We start from the raw sequence: 25,680 nt of genomic DNA, 5'->3' as shown, positions 1-25,680 counted from the left end.
AATTCACTAACCAAAAAGGATTGAGGCCGATCAGAGCGCGAGGGCGGCGCCACATATGGTCGGCTTCTAAGGAAACAACGCACCGGTGCCTTAGATCAGTGCCTTCAGACAAAGGAAGTTTAATCAATGCTAAATAAGAATCAAACATGCTTTAAACACGCCTTAGACACGCGGCCAGCAGCTGTGAACCCACCCTGTTTCACGCAGGACATTCCGCAGACGCCGTCGCAGACGCACTTGCGGTTGGCGCTGAGGCAGTTGGCGTCGGTCTCACACTTCTTCATGCACACGCGGCCCTGTGGCAAGAGTGACGGCGTGACTGACACTCTGGCGCAGCAGAGGGCCACACTGAGGCGCGGCGGCCACGCCCGCTCGACTATATTGCTGTCCTGGTCAACACCGCGCCCGGCAGACACTTGTGAGATCATCCGCCGCAGTCGTTCTCCGAAGGCTTGCTTTCAAGATGCATCTTTTCGGTCGGTAGGGATTATGTCCAGCCGAATCAGTCATGCAGATTTCGCGGCAACAACGTAACACCGCTACAAATCCACTTCCCCGTGCAATGAACGCAGAGGACGTTTAAGTTTTCCAGTTTCAGGGGGAAGGCTGAGAAGTAACTAGTCGGAACGAAGTCAGATATCAGCGACTTGGCGCCACAGCGACACGAAAATAACAGGTCTGACGAGAGAGAAATAGGCGCCCGGTACAAGTGTGGCTATGTGTGCGCGCTGTCGTGCTGACTCTCCTGCACACACCACGGAATCCGCACGTTTTAGGGCGTTTTTTAAAGACTAATGCCACAGATGAGCAGGCAGAAGAACAGACGAAGGCGTGATCCAGCCTGCAAGATGTAGGGGAATACACTCACTACAGCTCATGACAGGTCTCAAAGTTCCCGATCCGTTAGAGATGTCAGTAATCGGCAGCAAACTGCCAATGTCACCTTTTCCGAAACTGATGTAAAATATGAGGCGCCGAGACCTACAGCGTAAAAATTGGGAGGCGAAGTTGACATTGGAATCTCAGTCCTGCACATTGCGACTTATATCCATCTTAATCAGTTGAGTTTTTCGAAATCCTTTGGCCAGAATTGCCCAAACCATTATGTTTTAAAAATCAACGATGTCTGCTGTAGGCGTCAGGGAGGATCGTAGTCACAGCCGACAATCTGCAGGCAACTCTTTTTGTGAATAAGTGGGTGAGTACTGCATAAGTGGACGGCAGTAGACCTCCGCTCACTGAATTCGCATGGAAGCCAGACTTTCCAACAATTTGGTCGATCCCTGCTATGTGCTGTCAAAGGGCGCCTGCCCCATTCGCTTTGTTTTTTACATCTCCTTACGTGATGACAGCTGATTGGCTCTCAACCTCTGTTAACGGCTCACTCGCCGCGTACCCACAAGGCTGCCTCTCTAGGGTATCCTATATGCGTGGTTCGTAGTCATATGAGTCAGCGTGGCGTGTTTACGAGAGACAGAACGGGGTACTCGCCCCCTTTTAAGCTTTTTGCATGCTTTTCACAAGCGCTCGAGAAAACCTGGTTGAACTTCATGGACTGTGCATGGAAACTTAAGCTGTGTCTTCTTTTGAAATGGGCATAAAAACTTAAAATGTTAAGAAACTTGAAATGTTGTGTCATGGGAGTTGAATTGGCTGTTTGAACAAGCGCTGATTTCATTGTTGTCACTACTCCGGGACAATATCATATAGTGATATCACAAATTTAACCGCTTCCTGCAAATCATAAGTCTTCGTAGCCTAGAGTCGGCGGTTCAACTTTGTGACCAGATCTGGCACCGGTGTGAGTAGATTTGTAAGAAATCCGTTGCCCAGCTGCTTCACGTTTCGACAGCTTAACCAAGCTTTCGGTTCGTGATAATGCCTTGAAATTGTGGCAAGCATCATCAAATGCTAGCTAAACGCGGAATGAGGAAGGAGAGCAGACAGTTTTGGCGCAGGACGGCAAATTGGCAAAATGAGTTGGGACGCTGAACAGTGAAAAGCTCCTTCACTTTCCTTACTCTTCCAAAAATCTCCTCTCGTCTCCTTAGTGTTTTTTCATGTCATGTCAGCACAACCGCCATTTACGCTAAATTGGACAGGCTTTTGAAGAAAGTGCTCCACTGCCTCTTGTGATATCGTCGGAAGCAGATCATGGTGCTTATCATACATTGGGCCTATCCGGTTGCATTTTGTTTAGCGGTGTTCCTTTGTCCATAAGATTGGCAGGATCTCTTACAAATGAGCGTAGTGTGCGGCATCATCCAACAAATCAGACCAGGCCAGACTCACCAGTTTAAGCGGACTGACCAGACAATCCTGGTTTGGCGACCTGCTGAGGCTGATAAACTGCCTTGACAACTGGAAATGGCACGAGGGCCTGACGCGGCCCTTTGACATTGGCATCATGACCCCGCCATTTGTTTTGCCCCTTGAGGCCCAGGAGGAACTGGCTGCCCTTGGTAACGAACGCAGCTGATTGGTTTTCAGGTCCAAGAAAGCTTACCAGTTCTGACCCCAAGACCCGGCGCAGCGAAGTGGCTTCGCCCACCCGCCGACGGACTAACCTGGCCCTGAGACTGGGGCCAGGCGAGCGTGCAGGCCCTGGCAACTGACATGATTGCCTGACCTGACCCTGAGACCCGGCTCGGCCGTCTCACTTGGCCTTTGTACATACCTGGCGCGGTTGCCGAGCGGACCCGGAGCGACTTCGCCCGGCTTTCCGAATCTCCAGCTCCTCGCCAACTGACCTGACCTTGAGACCTGTCGTGACCTGAGACCTGACCTGATATTGAGGCCTGACCTAACCTTTAAACCTGACTTGATCTTGGAACTTGACCTATTTGGCCTTGAGACCTGACTTGGCCATTGGGACCTCAGCTGGTGTTGAGACCTGAACTTATCTTAGGGATCTGACCTAGCTTTGGGACCTGGTTCAGCCTCGGGATCTGCCCTGACCTGGAAGCCTAGCTTGAACTTTGGAACTGACCTGATTTGGTCTTCAGTCTTGACCTGGCCTTGAGGCCTGGCTCGGCCGGACTGACCGAGCACCTCGGTCCCTACTTACCCTGGAACTTGGCTGCGTCCTCGTCGCGCGGGCAGTTGCCGTCCGTGTCGGGGAACACGTAGCTGTTCGTCGCCGTCGGCCGCGATGGGCGGCCGCGGCGTCCGCGCCGGCACCAGCGACGGCACCACCTCTGTGTACGTCTCGTTCGGCTTGGGGCCCCAGCCCTCTGCAAAGGCGACACCAGGCTGGTAAGGCAGCGACTTGGAAGAGGTGTGGGCGCGGCCGCGCGTGATGCCGTTTTATTGGCGGCTCTATTTAAGTGGGCAGATATGATGTATCCGTGAACTAGTTGGAGCGGCTGTTCCATCAAGTTGAGGGGCTCTATGACCACGCCCTTAATTCGAATGAACGCAGTTTTTGTCCGCGCGTCCCAACCGCATGTATGCCTCTGGGGCCTTTGGGGTTCTGCCACTAAGTGCTTTAAGGCTGCTCTAAACATTTGATGCCAAAATTGAAGTTTTGGTTGGATACTTATTTGAAATGAGAGCATCGTTTGTTGAATGTCGCATACGATTAACATCTACTCTGAGTTAATTTCAGCCCCTCTGAGAAACAAGATGATTGCATCGATTTGCGCTGCATCTACATGTTTGCAGCAAGAATCTGACTTAAATCGAAACTTTACGGCGGAGCTAATGTAAAGCTTCATATGTCAGACCCGTAGAAATTGCCCTTGATGTTTTATTCATGGCTGGTTCCATTAGCGAAAGCCATTATACAATATTTCTTGAGCCTTGCATTCTTTTGCCATTAATTGTTAAGTGGAGATGGCCTGAAACGGCCAAGAACAAAATTAGATTTGGATCATTTATTTCAAGTAATGGATTAATGGTTCAAGCGGTACTTCGAACACAGATATGATGGTGTCAGTAAACCTGCAACGACTGCCAAACCCATCATATGTCATAATTATGACATAACGTAACAGACGACATGCTGATATCCATGCGCGAATTGAATCGCAATAATCACCATTTAAAGCTGTACCCAACTACGGGGAACAAAAAATGTTGTGCGGTGATTTAGGCGGGACGAAATGCGCTTTCGCTGCATATGCCAGCGTCTGACCAGAGTACCAGGAACTAAGTCCCGAGCACCTAACTAACGAAGCAGCAAAGCCTGAGACAATCGAATGAGCGAGGGACAGACGCCGCCGTACTAAATTGAATGGATGGCCTGGCAGCTTTGGACATCCAAGCAGTTGGGTATCAGTTTATTGGCAGTTAAAGCTTTAAGGAAAATGACGAAGTGGCATACGGCTCAGATCCACAGTCATGGGGGCGGAAAACCGGGATGTCCCATTTGACGAGGTCGAGGATCAATAACGAAATTAATCACGGCAGAGCGACCCCACCTCTTTCAAAGGCAGACAGCACGCCTCAAAAGACGTTTCCTGGTTCCGCCCCGGATTTTCGACGACATTTTGATAATCGCAGCGGTGACATTTGACTGGCCCTTGGACTACTTTTTGCCCTGATGATTAACCGTCATCTGCCTGAAAGGCTGGCAAAATTGAGACCGGAGCAATGTTTTACACCTGGCCAATGTGGTGGTGGCAGCGCAAAGCGTGCCGCCGGTCCGCACAAGGCCGCCACGTCGCTCCACCGGGCGGCGCGCCTGGTGCCGATCAAAGAGCGCCGCCGGCCAACCGCACTCCTCTCTTTCTGACGGCCGTAATCCGGCGACTTCTCTCCTCCCATTCTGACCGCGTAATCCGGCGTGGAAGAGGCCGCCGCGCCAGGCTCCATCAACGCGGCCCAGCGACGGGCCGCGCGAGACGGCGCGGTTAACCGGTCGGCCGGCCGGACTGAATGGAGGGCGGGCCCGCCGCCGCCGCCGCCGCCGCCCCTGCACCGGGAGCGCCTCCGGACGGTTGACGTCATCACCGGACATTGGATTCCGCTGTGCTATGCTGACGGCCGCGGCGGTGTGGGCGCCAGCCAGACGCCCGTCGACCGATGCCGAGCTCGATAATGGGCCCGTCAGTGACCGGGCTGCTGAGGCTCCTATTTACACGGCATCTGCTGGTAGTAGAGGACTGCGCCGGTTGGGAAAATCTATGGGTACCCGTATAGAGTGGGTGACGGGTTGACCTGTGTATAGACTTTGGAAAACCACGGGTATGGGTACGGGTATCGGTAAGACGCTTATGATTGTTGCGGTCGATGCTTCAAGAAATACCGACAGTTTTATTGCTTGGGTTGTTTTTAGGCGTGATGAGCTCCACGCACTCTACTTCTATAACTATCAACGTAAAAGAGAAAGTATGAATGTAGCCTTTCCTAAAAATCACCATCATTTAGATCAACAACGAGTGGGTAATGGATGCAAAACAGCTGATTATGAGTGGATGGCGCGTGGGCACCCCCAGGCCCATGGTTAGCCACATACGGACACATGGTTAGCCACACACGGACACATGGTTAGCGCATGCGGACACATGGTTAGCCACATACGGACACGTCCCATGGATAGCGGGTGGATTGGGTAAAGGAAGCCATATCCGTAAAGGTCTCTAGCTGGTTGGCTCACACCAGTGTGAGCGAGTGCATCGCTTAGCATACACCTGTTGTAATTCCAGCACGATGCAGAAATATACTGTTGTATACAGGAAAAAAATAAATAAAATTCTTTATAAAACTGTCTTTTGTTAGCTGTTTGTGACAGCGAGTGACTCAATCAATGGGGCTACTTGAAAAATGTAGTTCCGCAACGAGCACCAGTTCGTGTGCTACACTGATAAAAAGCATCAAGACTGAGAAGCACACACCGACCACGCCAAAGCTGTAGGCAATATCTTGTGATCGGGGCGGGCGAACGAAGCTGAATTGAAATGTCTCACAACGCTTTTTCCACCCAAATAACGTTTGCAGCATTGTGTTCCACGCTGTTCTGATCCGCCTTGTCATGGCGGTCGCCTATTCAGTCGCTGCAGACTGGCAACGACTGAGCAGGACTGCAGCATGCTGGACTGCAAGCTGCAGTTTCAGCATTGTCAAGCATGAGCCATCCAGCCATGACGGAAGCTGGCGTGACGCGGAGGCCTAAGGAAGGCCAGTGGCCCTACTAAGAGTTTGACAGTAAGCGGCGGTGCCCAATGCCGTGCCGGGGGTACCAGCTGTGCTCGCCAGTCCGCAGCATAGCAGCGCTGGAATAACTACGATTTGTCCGACAAAGTGTCTTTAGTCCTCGTCAGCCATTTACCTAAATTAGTTGTCAGTTTATTCCACTGCAGCAAGATCATTCCTTCTGAGGAATAAACCAACACTTCCGACTCTCATTCAGATGCAAATGAAAGGCGCAGTAATTTCAAAGCCATCAGCATACCGTGAAGTGAAGTTACGCAACAAGACCACTACTCACAGCGGTGTTTTCTGTTTGCCACCGTTCAAAGGAATAAGCTAACTCACGATGCTCTGACCAAGTCCACACACCTCATTTAATGGCGCATAGCATTCGACGTTGTGCCGGTACGATTGTCGAAAGTCCACAAAAAGCGCGATACTCATCTCCATAATGCTATATTGTAATGTGGCACGGCTGGTGAGCTGGTACATTGCCCAGACTAATTCCGTATGCATTCCAACGATGCGTTGGCTGTACTGCTTTATTTCAAGGTACCGAAACAGCTACTGTTGCGTCAGATCGACATCACCGGTAACCAGGGTCTCTCACGATGTGGCGGCCCCGGAGCCGCCTCACCAGCGTCGCGGTGTGCGGTCCGCGAGCCGGCCTCACTAGCGTCGCGGTGTGGCGGTCCGCGAGCCGGCCTCACCAGCGTCGCGGTGTGGCGGTCCGCGAGCGGCCTCGCCAGCGTCGCGGTGTGGCGGTCCGCGAGCCGGCCTCGCCAGCGTCGCGGTGTGGGCGGTGGCCCGCGAGCCGGCCTCACCAGCGTCGCGGTGTGGCGGCGCTGGCCGGGCGGCCGCTGACCCGTGCCGCCGTGACGCGCCGGCCACAACACCGATGGCGCCATCGGGGCTGCGGCAATCAGTCAGCCCGATCGACCGGGCAAACTGGCCCGGCGCCGCGGCCCTCGGCACGCCACGTCGTCGTCGCCTCCGATGCCAAACGGCAGAGACGTCCCAGTCGGCCGGGGAGGCCCTCTCATTTCGTTCGCACGCCCCCTCCCCCTGCCCGTCCCCGCCCTGCCCGCGGCGGTCGATGAGGACTAGAGGCCGTGACGGGTGGGACGCCACCCGTGGAGCTGTGTCCAGACCCACTCGCTACTTTTTCTAATGACATGTTTCCACCCATTGCCCATCCGCCCGCGTTTTCCATCACTTTAGACTGAAATTTCGAGAACGTTTAAAGTAAGTTCAGACACAAACTAATTGCTGGTGCACCACCGATGGCGCTGGTAAGTTAGAAGCAACTTGAATCAAACTAATTATGACTGAAAAAGCACAAGCAGTGGCATTGTGTCGTAATTCATTAGGTATCTTTCTTACCCTTGACAGATAATGACCTTCGGCCCGTGGCAGTGGTTGCGGCCAACGTCAGGTGACGTCAGAGGGCAGAACGGACCGTGACGAGCATTGTAGCACGGGAAACTTCCGTCATCAAACTCTGTCCTTGACCCAGAACTTCATGGTCGCATGGTAGGGGTCCGGGCTCACACAGCAAGTGCTGCATAGCTTGAGCTCTTATCCCAGATATCCACCTATTCATCATCTGAAATTTCATGTTTTTTACCCGTACCCATACCTGTGTTGCTTCCATAATGCATACCCATCCCATCCTGCTACCTATTCCATAGGTGGATCAATGATCTTGCTCAGCTCGTGCAGTTCTCTACGGCGGACTGTTTTCAGTCCGTGGGACCGGATCCAGCATCGGCACGCCCGTCATCAGGATCCATCCGGCGGAGGCGGAGGCCCATGACAAATCACGGATAACAAATCCGCAGCCATTTCACGACTGAGTTCAACCACTTAAGCGCGGGTTCAGACTCCATCCAACAGAGGCCGTTTCCGGGCGGGGAAACCCGTAGCAAATCGCTTGTGTGATGCGCTCAATTAGCGCCGAAGCGTTATTCAATATTCGCCAACCAAATCAAAAAGGCATTTTGTAACGAATGACGGGACCAGACTCCTGGCGTCAGCCTCCCCATACCATAATATCGGCAATCGCGCCAAAGCCGTGCTTTAGCCCACGAATAGCTTTAGCTTGCGGCTCGTGTGGCATATCCGCACTCCCAGCCGCCTGACATGATCGGTGCGTCACGCTCTCAAGAGCCTGCCGCTGCGCCGATGGAGCCTCTGTAGGCGGCCGGCCGCCCCCCCCGGGGCGGCTGCCACGGTACCTCGGCCGGCCGCGGCGCGACTGTCGCCCGCGGAGAACGGCGCTCGCCGGTCAACGCCGGACAGAAGGGACCCGTCAGTCCTGAGAGAAAGGAGCCCGTACGGCTCCACCCGGTGATACAGAGGGGCCCGTACGGCTCCACCCGGTGATACAGAGGAGCCTGTGTGGCTCCACCCGGTGATACAGAGGAGCCCGTATGGCTCCACCCTGTGATACAGAGGATTCCGCGCGGCTCCACCCCGGTGATACAGAGGAGTCCGTCCTGCTCCACCCGGTGATACAGAGGATTCCGCGCGGCTCCACCCGGTGATACAGAGGATTCCGCGCGGCTCCACCCGGCGATACAGAGGAGCCTGTGTGGATCCACCCGGTGATACAGAGAGTCCGTACGGCTCTACCCGGTGATACAGAGGAGTCCGTCCGGCTCCACCCGGTGATACAGAGGATTCCGTGCGGCTCACCCGGTGATACAGAGGAGTCCGTCCGGCTCCATCCAGCGGTACAGAGGCGCCCATCCGGCTCTACCCGGCGATACAGCGGAGCCCGTCCGGCTCCACCCGGTGATACGGAGGAGCCCGTATGGCTCCACCCGGTGATACAGAGGATTCCGCGCGGGCTCCACCCGGTGATACAGAGGAGCCTGTGTGGCTCCACCCGTGATACAGAGGAGTCCGTACGGCTCCACCCGGTGATACAGAGGAGTCCGTCCGGCTCCACCCGGTGATACAGAGGATTCCGTGCGGCTCCACCCGGTGATTCAGAGGAGTCCATCCGGCTCCATCCAGCGGTACAGAGGCGCCCATCCGGCTCTACCCGGCGATACAGTGGAGCCCGTCCGGTTCCACCCGGCGCTGCAGAGGCGCCCGTCTGGCTCCACCCGGCGATACAGAGGAGCCTGTGTGGCCCCACCCGGCGGTACAGAGGCGCCCGTCCGGCTCTACCCGGTGATACAGAGGAGCCCGTATGGCTCCACCCGGTGATACAGAGGATTCCGCGCGGCTCCACCCGGTGATACAGAAGAGCCTGTGTGGCTCCACCCGGTGATACAGGGGAGTCCGTCCGGCTCCACCCGGTGATACAGAGGATTCCGCGCGGCTCCACCCGGTGATACAGAGGAGCCTGTGTGGCCCCACCCGGCGGTACAGAGGCGGCCCGTCCGGCTCCACCCGGTGACATGCAGGGTCAGTACAGCTCCATCACCCGGCGACGCGGGTGGGGTCCGTCCAGCTCCGCACTGCCAGCTGTTTGCCGCCTCCTGGCCTCCCGACGCGCGCGGGGTCCGGAATCTCACGGGGTCAGCCAGCGCCGGCCGGCCATTACCGGCGTCGATGTGGGTGTCGATTCATCGCCGCTGCCAGCGCCGCGGCCGCCGGCCCAGACCGATGGCCGTATGCATACGGCCGGACGTGCCGCGCCGCACAGGGGCCGGAGCTACGGTCGCGTGCAGCGGGCTTGCAGCGGCGCGGACATGGAAAATGGCTCGTGGCCGCGAGGCGAGCTGGTCCACGAGGTGCGGACCGTTTGTGTGTTGTTGGCTGGTCGGCGCACTGCAGCGTGGATGGGCATTTCACAGACATGAGTCCTTTGTTGTCCTCACAATCACGGACGCGCGCGGCATCCGTGTAGCTGTGGAGGTGGGTGCTCGGATGAGGCACTTCCGGTTAATGGGGCCCCTCCGGCGAGCTCTTAGTTGTGCTTCAGAGCACAATCCAGTCATTATGGGGCCTTTGTGCTAAAGAGAAGCTGGATATATTCACCCGAGGTTATCAACGCTGAATGGTACTTGACCATTGCAGTCGGCTCACGCTGCCGGTTCAGGCGACATACCGAGCGGCTGACAGAGGGCGTGCAGACGGCCCTCAATGACTTTGAGTTACGTCTGAATGACAGGCATGACAGCAGCAGTACAGCTCTATCAACTCTGAACGCAGGTCTTTGTTCATGTATGGCGTACCATCAACATGAATGATGCTGATGACCGCGAGACCATTGCTGCAGCAAAGAATTGCACCTCATTGTCGGCGTCGAAAGATATTCACGGATAATTGCCACTCCTGCTATCAAGCCAATACAAGATGTCAAACATCAATGTTCCGTTGCAACGCGCGTGACGCCAGTGCTGCATCATCAGAACAAGGGCGCCGACGTCACTGGGTTGTCTGTTCGGCGCCTCCGTCCAGAGGCGGGCGCTCCTGGTCCCCACCGGATCACCGGCACAACCCGGGAACAATGAGCCTCGCGGGAGGGCTCGGATGCGCCGCCCAACAGATGGGCCGCTCCGAGTCCTAGCATAGGGTCAGGGCCATCCGCCGGTTATTCCTCGGACACATCCCACTAGGTGGTGTCATCCGGGTCGTCCCCCACTGGGGGGCTGCGGTCGGGTCAACTGACCATAGACGGCCGTGTCCATGTCACCTCTTCTGTTGAGCGGAAGCAGTCATGGACAGTCCCCCCCCCCGCGCCCCTGAACTGTCGCGTCCGCACCGCCCCTGTGCAGTTTGTTCAAGACCATCTGTGAATGGCTGAGTTCTGGTGCGAGACACACCGCCCGAAGTGGTCGTATCCGTCCCCCGATGTATGCCACTCAGCTGCGGGTGGTCGTATCCAAGTCGCCCATCGCCGACCGGTCGTATCCAAGTCAAGCGGTGGTGTCCAAAACACCCATCTCCAAGCGGTGCCGTCCAAGTCACCCTTCTCCGAGCGGTCGCACCCAACTTCGCCCTCTGCGAGCGGTCGTATCCACCGCCTCGCTGCCCGAGAGGCGTTCGGGCTGGCGATGCGCGCCGCGCTGGCGGATCGATCGGGAGACTGCGGGCCCGCCGGCTGCTGCCCGCTCAAATGACGACCGAACGGTGTCAGTGACACTGCCGGACGGGTGCTGGCTGCTGTCGGCTGAACTGACGACCGAACGGTGTCAGTGACACTGCCGGACGGGTGTCGGACGCTCCTCTGACGGCGTGTCGCGCGGGCCGGCTGAGGAGCGTCGGGGGCGATCCCCGCGGTCAACGTCCGCTGGAGGGCGAGCCCCGCCCACTGAGGTCAGACTGATATGGACGCTAATGATGTCGTAATGCCGAGTCCGACGACGGCGGGACGCTGACATCGCTACGCTGATAGACATCGGGTGAGGGGGCTAGCGGCGGGGCATATCAGGCAGCCCAGCCATACTTCCACTCAGGAGAAATAGCAGCGCGCACTTTCTCCTTTGAGCTGCACCGCACGTAAACGGACGCCTCGCATATGAATTGCAATGTGGGTTCACCTCAGGCAGAGTGTTTCTAAGACCCGCCACGCTCGTGCTTATCCGGCGCCGTCCCCCGCGCGGGAGCGGCGCTTGCGGAGTTTATGTTTTATTCACTACAAGGCGAGCGGCGTGATGCGGTCCACGGAGTGATGACGCGGTGCGAGCGCGACGACGACTGCTCGTCTGTCCGGGTCGCCTCCCCGCCCCTCCCACCCACCCACCCCACCCCCTCCCCTCGCCTGTCACCGCCCACGGACCGGAAGCTCCGCGCCGGCTAACTTGGCCCGCAGTGTCTCGTCTGTCATACCCAGGCCGGCATACAGAGCCAGTGGAGGCTTGGTGGGAGCTCCGGCTCCTCCACCCGTTGCGATCAGCGCGGGAAATCTCGACATAGGAGTGCCGATACGGGGGCGGCGGCCGGGCTCACCCGGACTTGCCGGCGATCGAAGGGTGGGGCGTGCGGCGAGTAATGGGAGTGGGTTGTCGGCAGAGAAAAAGGTTAGCCGTGCAGATCAACATAGACAGGGAAGAATGGGGATAAATACGGGAGAGCTGACGGACACGCAGGTGCTTCTTTAATGTGGCAGAGGAAGATGGAGCTGACGAACAGGGCGTGGTCAAGTTGCAAGGAGAAGCAGAGAGAAATAAATATGAATGCGATTGCAGAAGGGAAAGAATGTTCACAAAATAAAACAAAGGACAATAAAGGATTTATGTGCCTTGTTCATAAAATATTCAAAAGTCCTAGATGATAAAGCGGCATGAGGAATCAAAGCCAACCACTTATCGGGCATGACCACCTGTTTTGGTAGGCGGGGACACGCAGGGGCAGCTGGTGCCGAGCTCAGTGACCAAGCAAACACATTATTACGGTCACCGAAAATGGCTGGCCAGCATGATTGCCGCGGATGTCAACAGCTGGACAGCCGGCGGCGCCTGAGGTCATGGAACCCCGGACTGCGGCCCCGGTCGCGGGCCGAACGACACGGAGAGGGAAGGACATCGAGACTGCTGCGCTGGACACCTGGGACGAAAGGCTGCAACACCGAGGACCTGGGACGGAGGGAAGACCGCTGCACTGGAGACCTGGGACGGAAGCCTCACTGGAATGCCGAAACCGGCTCCATTAGGAGCCTAGACTAAAACCAAAAGTCTTGGACAACAGCAAGACGCCTGGGTGTAACTGGAGCACCCCACATGTGTTGGGTGAGAGGCGTGATGACAAAGAGTATGGTGTCGCGGAGGAGGGGATGCTCTGTCTGATATTGGGGCCTATCGGGTGAAAGTCAAGATCTTTGCTCAATGACGAGGTAGCTGATAGCTAAGGATGAGTGCCGATCCATTTCCTTGGCGATGATACATTGTCGACGCACCTGAGTCCAATGTTCATAAGGAATGTATTGATCTAGATCTATGATCTCCTTCAAGCTCGTAGATGGAGGTTATATGGTATATATATATATATATATATATATATATATATTATATATATATAGAAGAGAGAGAGAGAGAGAGAGAAGAGAGAGGAGAGAGAGGAGAGAGAGAGAGAGAGAGAGAGAGAAGAAGAGAGAGGAGAGGAGAGAGAGAGAGAGAGAGAGAGAGAGAGAGAGAGAGAGAGAGAGAGAGAGCGAGAGAGAGAGAGGAGAGAGAGAGAGAGAGAGAGAGAAGAGAGAGAGAGAGAGAGAGAGAGAGAGAGAGAGAGAGAGAGAGAGAGAGAGAGAGAGAGAGAGAGAGAGAGAGAGAGAGAGAGAGAGAGAGAGAGAGAGAGAGAGGAGAAGAGAGAGAGAGAGAGAGAAGAGAGAGAGAGAGAGAGAGAGAGAGAGAGAGAGAGAGAGAGAGAGAGAGAGTAGGCTGCGATTGATAAGGTATCAGCTGGTCGCCGCATTAAGTCGTGGTGTGACGGGTACCTACGGCCTGTTGCTGGAAGGCTCGCGGAGTTCGCCGAAGCGCTGCGTCATTGGCGCTGGCGACTCACCCACCTAACCCCATCGCCACGTCAATAATGGCGTAATGCGATGTGAGGGGGCCGACTGCACATTCGACCGCGCTGATGGTCTAGACGATGGACCCTCGGTACTTTCGGCACCAGAGGGCGTGCTTGAAAATATGTGATATCCTGGCCGACGACGGCTGACTGGGTCGAGCCAAAAACTCGTGATACTGTGAGCTGATGTGACGGTGGCGGGAGACGATAAACACGTTGTAGTTCGGTCAAAAAGACCTGTGCCCTCCAGATTACAAAGTACCAGAGCCCGTATGTGGCCCACGTCAGTTTATTGGCCACAAGCTGATGGGCAGTGCTGACATTACGAGCATGTTCATGGGTTTCTCTTAAGCATGACCAGGAAAAAAACAGGTCTGGTTTCAAAATGGGCATACATTGCAAAGCCGATGCTCAAAGGAACTGGAAGCCCAAATTTGCCAAATGCAGTCGTACTCCTTCCGTGCAAATGCTACACCTGCCTACCTATTCCCACATCTGGAAGATACGTGAAGGTCAAGTGTGACCTCAGGAGCAGCACCCGAGCAGCTCTGCTTTGCTTGCCTGATGCCAGAGTGTGTGCCTGGTGTCCGGAGCGTATGTTTGGTGTCCAGAGCTTGTGTTTGGTGTCCAGAGCGCATGTCTGGTGTCCGGAGCGTATGTCCGATGCCCGGATCGTGTATCCGATGCCCGGAGCGTGCGTCCAGTGCCCGGAGCGTGTGTCTGTCCTGAGTGACGCCGGATTCCGGACAGAGGGCAGCCAGGAATTCCGATGCGCTATCGACCATCCAGACCTCCACGGCCGACCAAACCGTCCCACGACTTTGGCAGGCAGCCCGTCTGCGGCGGCGTCGAGGGATGCCTGCGACGGAACCGAGCCACCTGGGCACTAATCTGGTCTCTGCCCACCTGCGGCGAGGAGCTGCGCTAAAAGAGGCACGGGACTTGGGGGCTGGGTGGTTCGTAATGGAATCAAATACAGATTTATTGACAGAGTTAATAGCTGGATCCTGTGCCCTTCAGGTGGTTGGACACAATTCGTTTAGTGACCATCCGGTAGACTTAAGCGCCGGCTCCTAGGAAGAACTGCGTACAGCAGCTAATGCTCAGCTGGGGCTTTCTCTGGTCTCAGAATATTGGTAATGCAGCCATTGGTATTAGTTTTGGGAATTTTTCTATACATAGTAGCATTGTAATCAGTCACAGGAAATGTCCCAGACAAGGAAACTCACAGTCAAGGAGATTTAGAAATGTGACTCCGGGACTGAGACAGAAAAGCTCAGGACAGAAAAGCTGGGATGTATGCATCCGAAAGATCACTTACGAGAGAATATCACGCTTGAGTACATAATGCGTTGATGACTTACATAAATTAATAATGAGAGTCATCATGGGCATGATATCAAAAAACCGAACATAGAACCAATTACGAATATCCAGGCACAAAACAGCGATGAAGCTCACGCCAGAAGCTCAAATTACATATTGTCATGTAAAACCAGGGCTGCAAGAAGCGCATGCATTTCACCGTTGTTCAAAGTCGGAATGTGATAACCGTTGCACACATTTCCCATGACAAGGAAGCACTTTCTGATTCTCTTCGAGTATTCACCAGGCACGCCAGTCCGGTAAGTCAGAAGCTAACTGATCGGTGGCTTGGTGATGCTTGGCGGCCGGTGGCACGGCGCTCACCTGTACAGGAGAACAGCAGCACGAGGAGGACCAGGGAGCGGGCGGCCTGGGCCGGCCGTGTCGCCGTCGGCCGTCATGCTGCGTTGTGGCACCGCTTCCTGCCGGCGTCAGCCTCGGATCAGACGCTCTCCCGCTCGCAGCGCGGCGCGCCCCTCTGGCACATCTCCTGCCGAGACGAGCGGCAGGTGAACGGCACAGGTCGCACGGCGAGGGGACGGCGCAAGAAGCTCGGCTCTCGGGTCGGACCCGCAGCGGCCACCGCAGCGACGGCAAACCTGCCGGCCCCTGAAACATGCTGCTCCGCAATGCATCTCCGCATTGCGGGCCTGTAGAACAGCAGCTGACGGTTCGGGAACCGATGTGGAGTAAACTGCAAATGGTTGCTGTCCATAATCGGCAACATCGAATCAAGCCGCCCTCGCGGTTCAGCGGACAGCGGACCGGACAGCTGACTGCAGAGCGTCGGACGTGCGGGCGGGCGTATCATAAACAGTCTTGATGTGACCCGACGTTGACAGGCACTGGTAGTCGCTCAGAGAGCTCGACACACTCGGGCCCGCCGCAGGTCTGCCGTCACACTGCATAGCACTGTCGCAGAATCTGCGGTGCTGTTTGGGAAAACTACCGGGGTGAACATAGTCCCTGCTGTCGGCGTCGCTCCACTACGGTGGTGATGTTGGGGTCTTTTCAACAAGGCATGCTCTACAGTGGCGGACCCCAATGTCTCTGCCTTCCGAAACATTTGCATAAATTCTAGGCAAAAAGATAATCATTCGTAGATGCACGATAGCAAACAACGGTGGCCTACAAAAGAGTGCCGTTTTCACGACGTCTTAAGGCAAGATGCGGTAGGGGTTCCAGCGTCCGCAAATTTGTCACACAAATGGGCGGAATATTCAAACCAAATTTAACCTTTCCACCACGCTTAATGCGCGGCAGCACCCGGCATTGTCCCTATAATGGTGCAATAAAACAATATGCATCGCAAACGAGTGCCTATGGAATCTTAGCCGCTTGATCTGAAATGTTTATAGTACACCAGAGATATATCAAAGGCTGCCATAGCCAAAAGGATATTAACCACAACGAAAACTGGGTTCGTTTATAGACGTATGAATTATGGAGCTATTTGCAGGGTGGAGTTCTGGGCACTCCAACATTTGAGCCAATTTGTCGTCAGGCCTATGGCGGTGCATGACAAGAATCAAAATGCCCCTGAGAACACAACTGTTCCCTCAGATATGATCCAATCCAGCAGGACCCTCCAAACACATTAAGATCACCATCGCATGCATGCGATGGAACATATCCCAGCAAATGACCGTGGCAAACGAGACATCAGCGCCTTGTAGCACTATTCAAACATTCCGAACCTCATTTCGCCGGGCCCTGTGACGTCACCGAGCACTGTCAGCCGTGACGTTGAAGGGGCTCGTTCTGGGATGAAAGTGTCGACTTTGTCTGACGGGCGGTTCATGATCAGGTGGCGATGCGCGGTCGTGACCGCTTGGGTAAGCCTCGCGTCACCCGCGGCCGGGCGGTGCCAGCGGCCGCTGTCAAGGGAGCGATCGTTCGATATTCGGGCCTTGCAAACCCTGGCAGGTTTCGATGACGTCACGTTGAGACAAAGCAAGGCAGATGTGTCATTGGGCCAGTTTTGAAGAGGTTTTAGAGTTTATATTTTTTTTAGGTGCTTGGAGAGAAGCACGCTGCCTGGTAAATTGGTGCCAAATATCCAAAATCTTTGATATATCAGGTTTAAGTGTAGATGGATTAATTTACTAAAGCTTTCCAGATGTGGAAGCGAATCTGCTCCATTTTGAGGCGTCCCTGGGGCTTTAATCAACTATTTCAGCTCGCATGTTGCTATGCTTTGGAAACTGATGATAGATAGATCATTAGGCCGTCGTGGCTGCTCTGTGCTTTTCAATTTGTTGGTTGTGTAAATTTGACAGAGCTTGTGGGCATTGTAAGTGGAGGCATGCTTAGGAAGTAATTTTAGAATATTTTTCTTCTTCTTGGGGAAAAAATGGGGTAGTTTTGGATTCAAATGTTTCCCTCTTACTGTGGAAAGAAAAAGTGGATTTTCGATCATTAAAAGAAGGGTACCCCAGGCCTCTGTGCGTTTCATATTCTGCCGTCTGTGTTCATAGGATGCTGGGCTGTGGGAGGCTGGCAGAAGCCTTTGCTTCAAGATAGGTAAAAGGTCGTGAGCTTCATCGGCCGTGTTTTCGAGGAAATTTCTTTCAAAATTATCTGAATCTAATGAGAGATTTCAAGCGGCATGTAGGTCAGTTTTTTTATTCAGAATCATGCATTGCAAAAAGTGAATAGCCGCAAGCTGGGGATGTAAGGATTCACAGTGGGCGATTACCTCGATACCGAAATAGGTTATATTTTCTCGAGCTTGGATTCCCACATCGTTTGATTTACCAAGAACTATAAGCTGATCCTAAACATAGTTAACGGTGACCTGCATTTCATATAACGAGCTATGTGCTTATGATGGTTGATTTCATACTGATCTTGACGTTATTTCTTGCAACCATCTCGTGGACTATGGCACATTGGTTATGAGGTGAACGTGTGTCAGACACAATCACCGAGGGTTGCATCCCTTACGACCCCAGTCTTGATACTGCATTCACAAGAAATGTCATACGAGCTCGCGGTTTTGTTTTTTTTTTCTTCTTCTTTTTCTCCTTCGACTAACGATCTTTTTCATGCGCAAGCGTTTCTAATTCAAGAGGATTACGTAATGATAATAAAAGTTTCTAATCGATTGCGAAAGTCATACCCTTGCTCTGAAAGCAATGGCCACACCTAGCAAGTTTTGCTATCACCTAACTAATTTGTCATGATCACAGTTAGACGATTTGGGGCGCTGAAGACCTCCTCGTGTACTTTGAGAGATATTGACAAAGTTTAACGTTTCTATAACGCAGTTTTGCAATGGTGGCTGGTCATGTTGTCATTCATGCTATTTCAGGCTTCATGAGGCAGTGTGATCTCTGATTTACATGTGACGTAAAAATGCATCTCCTTGGTTAGTTATTTATTTGAGTTTGTGGGTGCACCAGCTGCTGAGAAGAACAATCATGTCGATCACGCCCAAATCAAACACGGCGTCTAGTGCCTCTGATGCCAGTGCAGGGCTTATGCGAGGTTGTGTATATCCGAGCAATACTGGGCTGCTTTTCAACCCACGAAAAAACACCATTCAGCAATAACTTGGCAAAGCGCTCTCTGGAACAGGCAGGGCCACGTGTGCTAGTCACGTATGTTGGGTTTAGTAGCTGTATTTGTGCCCGCAAAAGTCCAATTATATTCGAAACTCAAGCGCAGCTGCTTGTACGTTCGGTGAGTTGAGCCCATAACGTCGCAGCGTACGTGGCTAACAAAGGCTTGAAACAGAAGACATGTTTGCTAGTGGAGACATGACGCCACTGGCCTGAGCTGGTCACGGCCACTGTAGATTGGTAACCAGACATCTAAACCAGCGATGTTGTGCCTCAAAGGTATTGGTACAAATGCACCGTAATTCTAGAACACCATCTTGTGCAGAACACTGCGCTTGAAGTTTTAACACAATTGTCTTGTTATGCTGACGAATCTTACCAAGACGTCAGTTGCTTTCACTTGGTATCCTTGGGGGGGGGGGGGGGGGGCAACAACAGAGCAGCCGAAGAGGTGACAACAGACCCTCTAGAATCGTCGAAGTAACTATGGCATGCTGAAAAACATAATTTGTACCCCACCTATTGCCCCGGTCCGCCTTGGCGGCGGAAGCTGTCACTGGTGGTCCTGGATAAGCAATTCAGCTGAAATGAATTGAGACCATCACCTGTAACCGCCCTGACTCGATCAACCCGGTCTGTGATGAAGCACAGACAAACCAAAATAAATGCTGATCATAGAATAACCCTGGCAGTCTGCTTATTCTTCTCTGTTCACGAAAATTAAATTAGGAATAAGCAACGTACGCAGGGTTTCGAACTCTTTTTCGCTGTCCCAAAAATTATCATTCCTGCTTCACCATCGCAGAAGTCCCAGTGAAGTTCCAGCTTGGCCAACTCTGTTCCCGACGGTTGTTCCTGGCGATCATCTGCCACCAACCCCTCTGTCCTTTGCGCCAGCGGCAGGAGGGCCTCATTCCTCCCACCCGCCGCCAGTCTCAAACCGGTAGAACATCATGTTGGGGAAGAATTCAGTTGAAACAAATTTAGACTTATCAGCCATAGCCATGTGAGCAGTAAGCCTCGGCTGACTCGCCTCGGTCGCCGCGGGCGCCGCTGGGCACAGGTCGGCGCATGAGACGGTATGCAGCGGTGAATGGGGGCTACTGTGCCGGCGTGCCGGGGCCGACGGCTTGAGCCTTCTGACGCCTTGAGCGGGGCAGTCGTGCCGATTTCATTTGGACATTTACTGAAAAGTATCTGCATCGAGAGTCGTTACCCGTGCTACCGATGGTCATACGATAATAACCTGAACCGCACTGCCCCAGAGATACTTATCACCCAGATAACGATGCGACTTGGCATCGCATTGCACCAATAACAGGATGGTCATCAATTCCGGTGCAGCATCGCAGGGTCATGCGTTCATAAGCACTCGGCGGCTGCCGCTGGGGGAGCCGAGGACCCGGCGCGCAGTCGCAAGAGCCTGGGCTCGACCGCAGCGGGAGTATTCGCGAGCAGAGGCCGAAAGGAGCGATGGCACCGATCCACCGTCCCTCGACGAGGCCACGCACGAGCCATGGGCTGGGGGGTCGCCGCGGTCAGTCCCGGCCACGCTCGCCGTCGGGCGCCAGTGCTGGCCATCGCCAACTTAGCAGGTGGTTATAATGCGAGGTAAGCAGCCCGAGACTCCGGGACAGCGCGCGTTGCAGCTTGTACCAAAAACTTCCCTTTTTACATGTTTTACGTCCATGGATTTTCCTCTCCTAGTGCCGGAGCGTCTCTCACGCTCCCACCCAATTGCTTTTTGGGGGGCATTCCATGTTTCGTCGAAAGCCATATCGCAAAATATAATCCAATGATATGTATTGATAAATGATGTCAAATGTTTTAGTTCAAGCAAAACCCCACCGCGTTATTTTCGTGTCTCCCTGCATGTTCATTGCCTTCAGAGGTTATGAGACTAACCACGTGCTCAATTTTGAGAAATTTAGCAAGATAGTGTTGTACCAAACTAAGACTGAAGCAGAAATGAAGACGTTACCTGCAATGAATTAGTACATTGTAGACATAATTTTGAAATATGTTGGGCACGCCTGATAAAAGAAATAGAGGTCCATAGTCTTTTTGGAGGTTATTGCCGCTTTAAAATATTGACGATACAACAACTGGCTCGGTGCTGGTTGAACAAAACGTGAAACAAACGTAAAGTTACATCAGTTTGTCTGATATCTCCAGGGATGAACTTTCTAACTCAGGAATGATATGCATTATTTATTGCTTATCTACCGACGAGATAACTGTGGTACGATATCTCATGATCCACAGCACATGGTATCATGGGTGGGCCTGGTTCATTACTGTACCACCAAGCATGCGCATCATGCTTGTTGCAATCAGCTTATCACTAGTCGCTTTGTATTACTTTTCAATTCTTGAGCTGTATTTAATAGCATCTCATCGGTAGACAATAGTCACAAGAATAAATGATAAACATCAGCATTCATTATTTCAACCGCGCGACCGATTTGTATCTTTCGGTATTTGTCGTCGCCAGCTTTTAGCCTGCCAGCCTTTCGCTGTTTGCGCTTCGGTGTTTTCATTTTATCTTCTCGATAATCGGAAAACCTATGTTCTATTCAACAGCAGTCCTCATCCTTTTAGTAACCCCCTGCAGATGGAAATGGCTTAGAACCTTGGGATCGTGGAGACCTTCAAACTTCGAAATAGGACGCATCAACTGCATTTGTCTAGGCATCAGAGTATTCTTCATGCTTAGTGATAGCAATTGCTTTAAAACAGTGGGCCACTTGTTCAACCACACACCACCATGCTTTATTGGCAAAAGTTCGTGTTCCTAATCGGGCAAGCAGATCATTTGAGACGATATTCGCCGTGGAGACGACCGAATCGCTGATATGAACCTTTTTCAGCCATCTAGAGCTCAAAAGAAAAAAATCCCAGTTGCCCGGTTTGCCCGGTTTATACCCGGTTTTAAGTTTGTTTTGATTGTTTTCTCCTTGTTGGTGATATCCCCATCGTCGTCCAAGAAAGCATGCATAAAAGCTGTCCGTTGTCCCTAAATGGTTCCCCACACTTGTAAAGCGACGTAACACTCTACTGCACCTCACCATTCAACCAAGATTCACAGCCTGTGTGGCCACCGGGCTCGCATCGACTGTTGTTTTTGTTCGTCCGTGTCCATTCTGTTCTGTGTTGTGCTTGTCTTTCGGCGCCTGTTATGGGTACCTCGCCTTTTCGAGAAGTGGTATTCCGAAGCTCTTCAACGGGCGCACATTGCAAGCTCGTTGAAAGCACGCACTGAGAATCTTCTTTCATCTTATAGTTTACCATAATAATGTAAGTGTTGTAACCAGCCTTATGAGCCATGCCGTGACAACTGCTTTTATCGATGCATGACTGACCATTACGAGTACAGCTTTCAAACATCTGTGACAACAAAAAAAAAAATCATGCAACCCGCCTGTTTTACAAACCATGGGCATGTGCGCGCATGCCTCTGTCCCTAATTGTACTGAGGCGCAAAACTGCAACTGTACCTACGATCGGCTCTTAAAGACGTAAGCAGCTAGCAATGAATCAATAAGCTATCAGCTGAAACCTACGACCGCGATACCCACGTGAAAGCGTACATGTTCGATGCAAACGGAACAAGAAGCATGCCATAATAACGAGTTACGTAATCGGTTTACACGGCGCAGAGAGCCCGGTCACAACTGCATCGCTGTAAACAAACTTCATACGACAATGATCGACCGCTCTCGATAGATTTCCTTGATTTTTTGGTCGGCACATTTCCGTAGTCAGTCTGGAATGTGCAGCGCCAATAGATTAATAAATTGTAAGTTCAATAAGTGCAAAAATATGATGCGCTGTAGTTCATGCCCTTTTCGTTTCCAATGTCTACAAACAGAAGCTTACATAATAATGGCAAGGACAATACGTCTCGTTAGAAGGGCAACTCATCTAACCGTCACATTTTTTTAAAATAAAAACCGCCAATATTGGCACGTATATATGCGGATGGGAGGGTGTGAGGGACGCCCCTCTCCCTCTCTACCCTGTAGTAGCATCAAACGACGGAGGGGCACCAAATTACGTGCATGAGCACAAAAAGACAAACTCATTACTTCGATGACAGCTTGTAACCAAGCATTCATCGGAAGAGTAAAGTTAGAACACCTTGCTGGGACATACATAGGGCCAGGAGATGTGCCACGGTCACGGATACTAAAATCGCAACACCGACACACGACGCCTGTCTGTATCACAGTTCGGCCAGACGTCAAGAACGTCGTGACGTCGGCCGCTAGCTCTGCGCCTGACATACCTGAGGTCGGCTGGGCTCCAGGCGGCGGCGACTTCACCCGGCCGCGTCCGAGACACAACCGCCGCCGGCCCCGTCCGAGCGGCGTCTAACGTCGACGCCGACGAGGCCGCCCGGCCACCGACGGCCGACGCCGCGGCGGCCCGGCCAGCGCCACGAACGCCGCTCCGGTCACGTGCTCGGCGCGGCGAGTGCACGCGCCGGGCTCAGGGTTACTCGAACACGCAGCGTCGGTCGGCCGGGCCCCGGAGCATGCTCCCGGTGCCCGCAGCGTGTCCACCAGTTGCTGGCGCGCGCCGTGCGGTGCGCCGCTGGAGTGGAGGGCTCGCTGCGGCCGGCTTGGAATGCGCCGTGCCGCGGCCACTTGATGTGGGTGAGCTGATTGGTTGGCGGCGGCACGGCGGCGGATAGCCGGGGCCGCCATCCGACCCGCCGAGAGACGTCCCGTCAACGGACGTGACCTGCATCCAGGTGGCGTGGCGCGGCGCGCCCGCCGACCGTGTTTGTTCTCAGGGGACGCCGTCAGACTGTGGGAGGCGACAGCTGCTCCCGTGCGCATCGCATGGTCTCTGATGATGCCCCACTGAAAAATGGCCGCCGACTCTGTGACCCGTGTCTTGGTGCGGATAATCGGGAATGGCATCCATGGGTCGTGGAGCTGCGATAACGTTCCCACGTGTACTTGAATTGGATGACATATCCGTTCCTTTGGCATGTCAGAATCGTCCATGAACTTATCATGTGCTTCTTCTGTGCAACGGTATATTGCCCATTTTGTACGAGGTTTCAACCGAGACAGCCGGATTATGGTGGTTGCACTGTATGGTGAAACGTATGTGAATGAATTTGTACCCCTCCACTGGCTTCGTTGACTCGATCACCCACTCCATACCCATTCAGTGTTTTTTTCATGACTTCTTAACGAGTGAAGCCAGAGTTCAGAATCGATCGCTTCCTGACAAGAAATATTCAAGACGTATTGCTTCGAAAATGTGACGCCATCTATTCCCACGCTATACAAAAGTGGCGTCAAAACGTTGATCAACAATTGAGGGGCCGTGGCGTTAGGGCTTGCTTCATGTTCACGCATGCTTCTTTGAAGTTATATAGTTTTTAAAGGTTCTCATTAATGCTATCAAGCCACGGTGGTATAATGGAAAGGTTAGCTAAGTCATCCTAGGTCATGACACACTCACCTTACAAAATGACCTCTTGTAAAAAACGGTCCAAACCTGTCTGTTCTTAAAGGCTGCATCTGATGGGGCCCCGTTAGTGTCGCGATCTCGCAGCAAGTCCTCTTAATCCCCGGTCCCCGGGTCATCTTGCGACAACTCGAAATAACGTCTCACGATCACACGCTCAAGACAAGCCGTTTCTGGCTTATACGAGATGACCGGGGTCTCCATTTCGTTCACAACTTCCACTGTATGCCATTCACTTTTAGGAGGCAGGCCAATCTTCGGGTCGTCCTGGTTCCGCCTATTTTAATTCAGCGGCTACGCGCGGTGGATGCCTTGTAAGCCGCAGGCCGTGCAACGTCCACATAAACTGCCCCACAGAGTATAACCGCATTGTATGCGCTGGTTCATGCATGCATGCGTGATGTGTTGATGCGGACGAACCATTTGACGCATTGGCCTGACGTGCCGTTGGAGACAGGCGGCTCCAAGCACATGTGTAAGAATACGTTATGTATGTTGTAGGTGCTCCACGTCTATGGTGTGCCGCATTTCCTGCCAGTGCTAGAGAAATGAGACGCATGCAAGCGTGTGATGCATTCTATAGGTGCTCTACATCTACAACCTACCGTGTTCCCTGCCAAAGGAAAGAGCAGCATCTAAGCATGTGTGGGGACAACGGTTCTCAAATTTTTCGTCACGATTGGGCCTGAGGTGGTATAGGATCTGTCAGCGCGTTAAACGCACGGACCGTGAGAGAAGCCATGATTTATCTATGACATGCTATTCAATCCAAATGGCAATCAGTTTGGGTGTCATTGTGGTTACAAAATTTAGGCGAAATTTCGAAAAATTGGGGTCTATGCCCTTACAAACTGATGAACAACATAACGCAATAGCGAGAGCCGGAACTAATTAAAAGAAGTCACGAAATCTATGGTAAGTTTCGAAAAATGGGGACCCATCGGATCAGACCGACTGACAGTGCAGCAGCTGATAGTTACCACATGTGAGTTCATTAGTAATGAACTTTCCAGATTGGCTCCCTAGTGCTGAAAACGTTTAGGGGAGTCGTTAAACCCCGCCTAATGCCATCAAAGAAATGTGGCAAATACGATGGAATATCGGATGAATACTAGAGTGCGTATTTGGCTTGGGCGTATGCGCCAAGAGGACATCATTGAGTTAACTGACGTTGGGGTGATATATATTGGGGTGACGTTGGGGTGACGTTGGGGTGATATGATACATCATGACAACATGTTCAGGGCTGTATACATTGAAGAAGTGTCATCACGCATTCATAAAACACCTTCATTTACCAAAGCTAACCCCATTAGTAATACAACATCATATGGCATGATAACTCAAACTTATTTAAAGTTAAGCACGCTGACTCAGTGACCTTCAATTTACCGGGGGGTACTGGTTAAACGATGTTGTGGTGCAATGTTGGCATATTGACCGTACTCAGCGTTTCAAGTTGCGCTTATGCTCTTCAGTGAGAATTTGACTCGTGGCATAAGCCCAGCTTGAAGCGTCGAGTGATGTTAATATAGTAACCAATGTTTGTAGTATAACGTGTTTTACGGGCACCTCGTGATACCCTGAAGGTCGCAACTCAGCACAAGGACTCTAAGTTCCCGAAAACCAGGAGCTGACACGCTTTCACTCTTGATAAACGTGCAATTAT

The 25,680-nt window shown here is 52.9% G+C and overlaps 1 long non-coding RNA gene across 1 annotated transcript; it reads right to left on the bottom strand.

Annotated features, from left to right (window-relative positions):
- Nucleotides 1–3,117: 3,117 nt before the first annotated feature.
- On the bottom strand, nucleotides 3,118–22,850 carry LOC119099744 (uncharacterized). Its single transcript, XR_005094410.1, has 3 exons — nucleotides 22,813–22,850; nucleotides 15,286–15,451; nucleotides 3,118–3,233 (listed from the first exon to the last, which is right to left on the bottom strand). It is a non-coding gene; the product is annotated as an uncharacterized LOC119099744 (long non-coding RNA).
- Between the last annotated feature and the right edge of the window lie 2,830 nt (nucleotides 22,851–25,680).

Source organism: Pollicipes pollicipes, unplaced genomic scaffold (assembly GCF_011947565.3).
Source record: "Pollicipes pollicipes isolate AB1234 unplaced genomic scaffold, Ppol_2.1 Scaffold_4881;HRSCAF=5763_pilon_pilon_pilon, whole genome shotgun sequence".
Lineage (NCBI taxonomy): Eukaryota > Metazoa > Arthropoda > Thecostraca > Pollicipedomorpha > Pollicipedidae > Pollicipes > Pollicipes pollicipes.
This window is presented reverse-complemented; position numbering and strand designations above follow the sequence as displayed.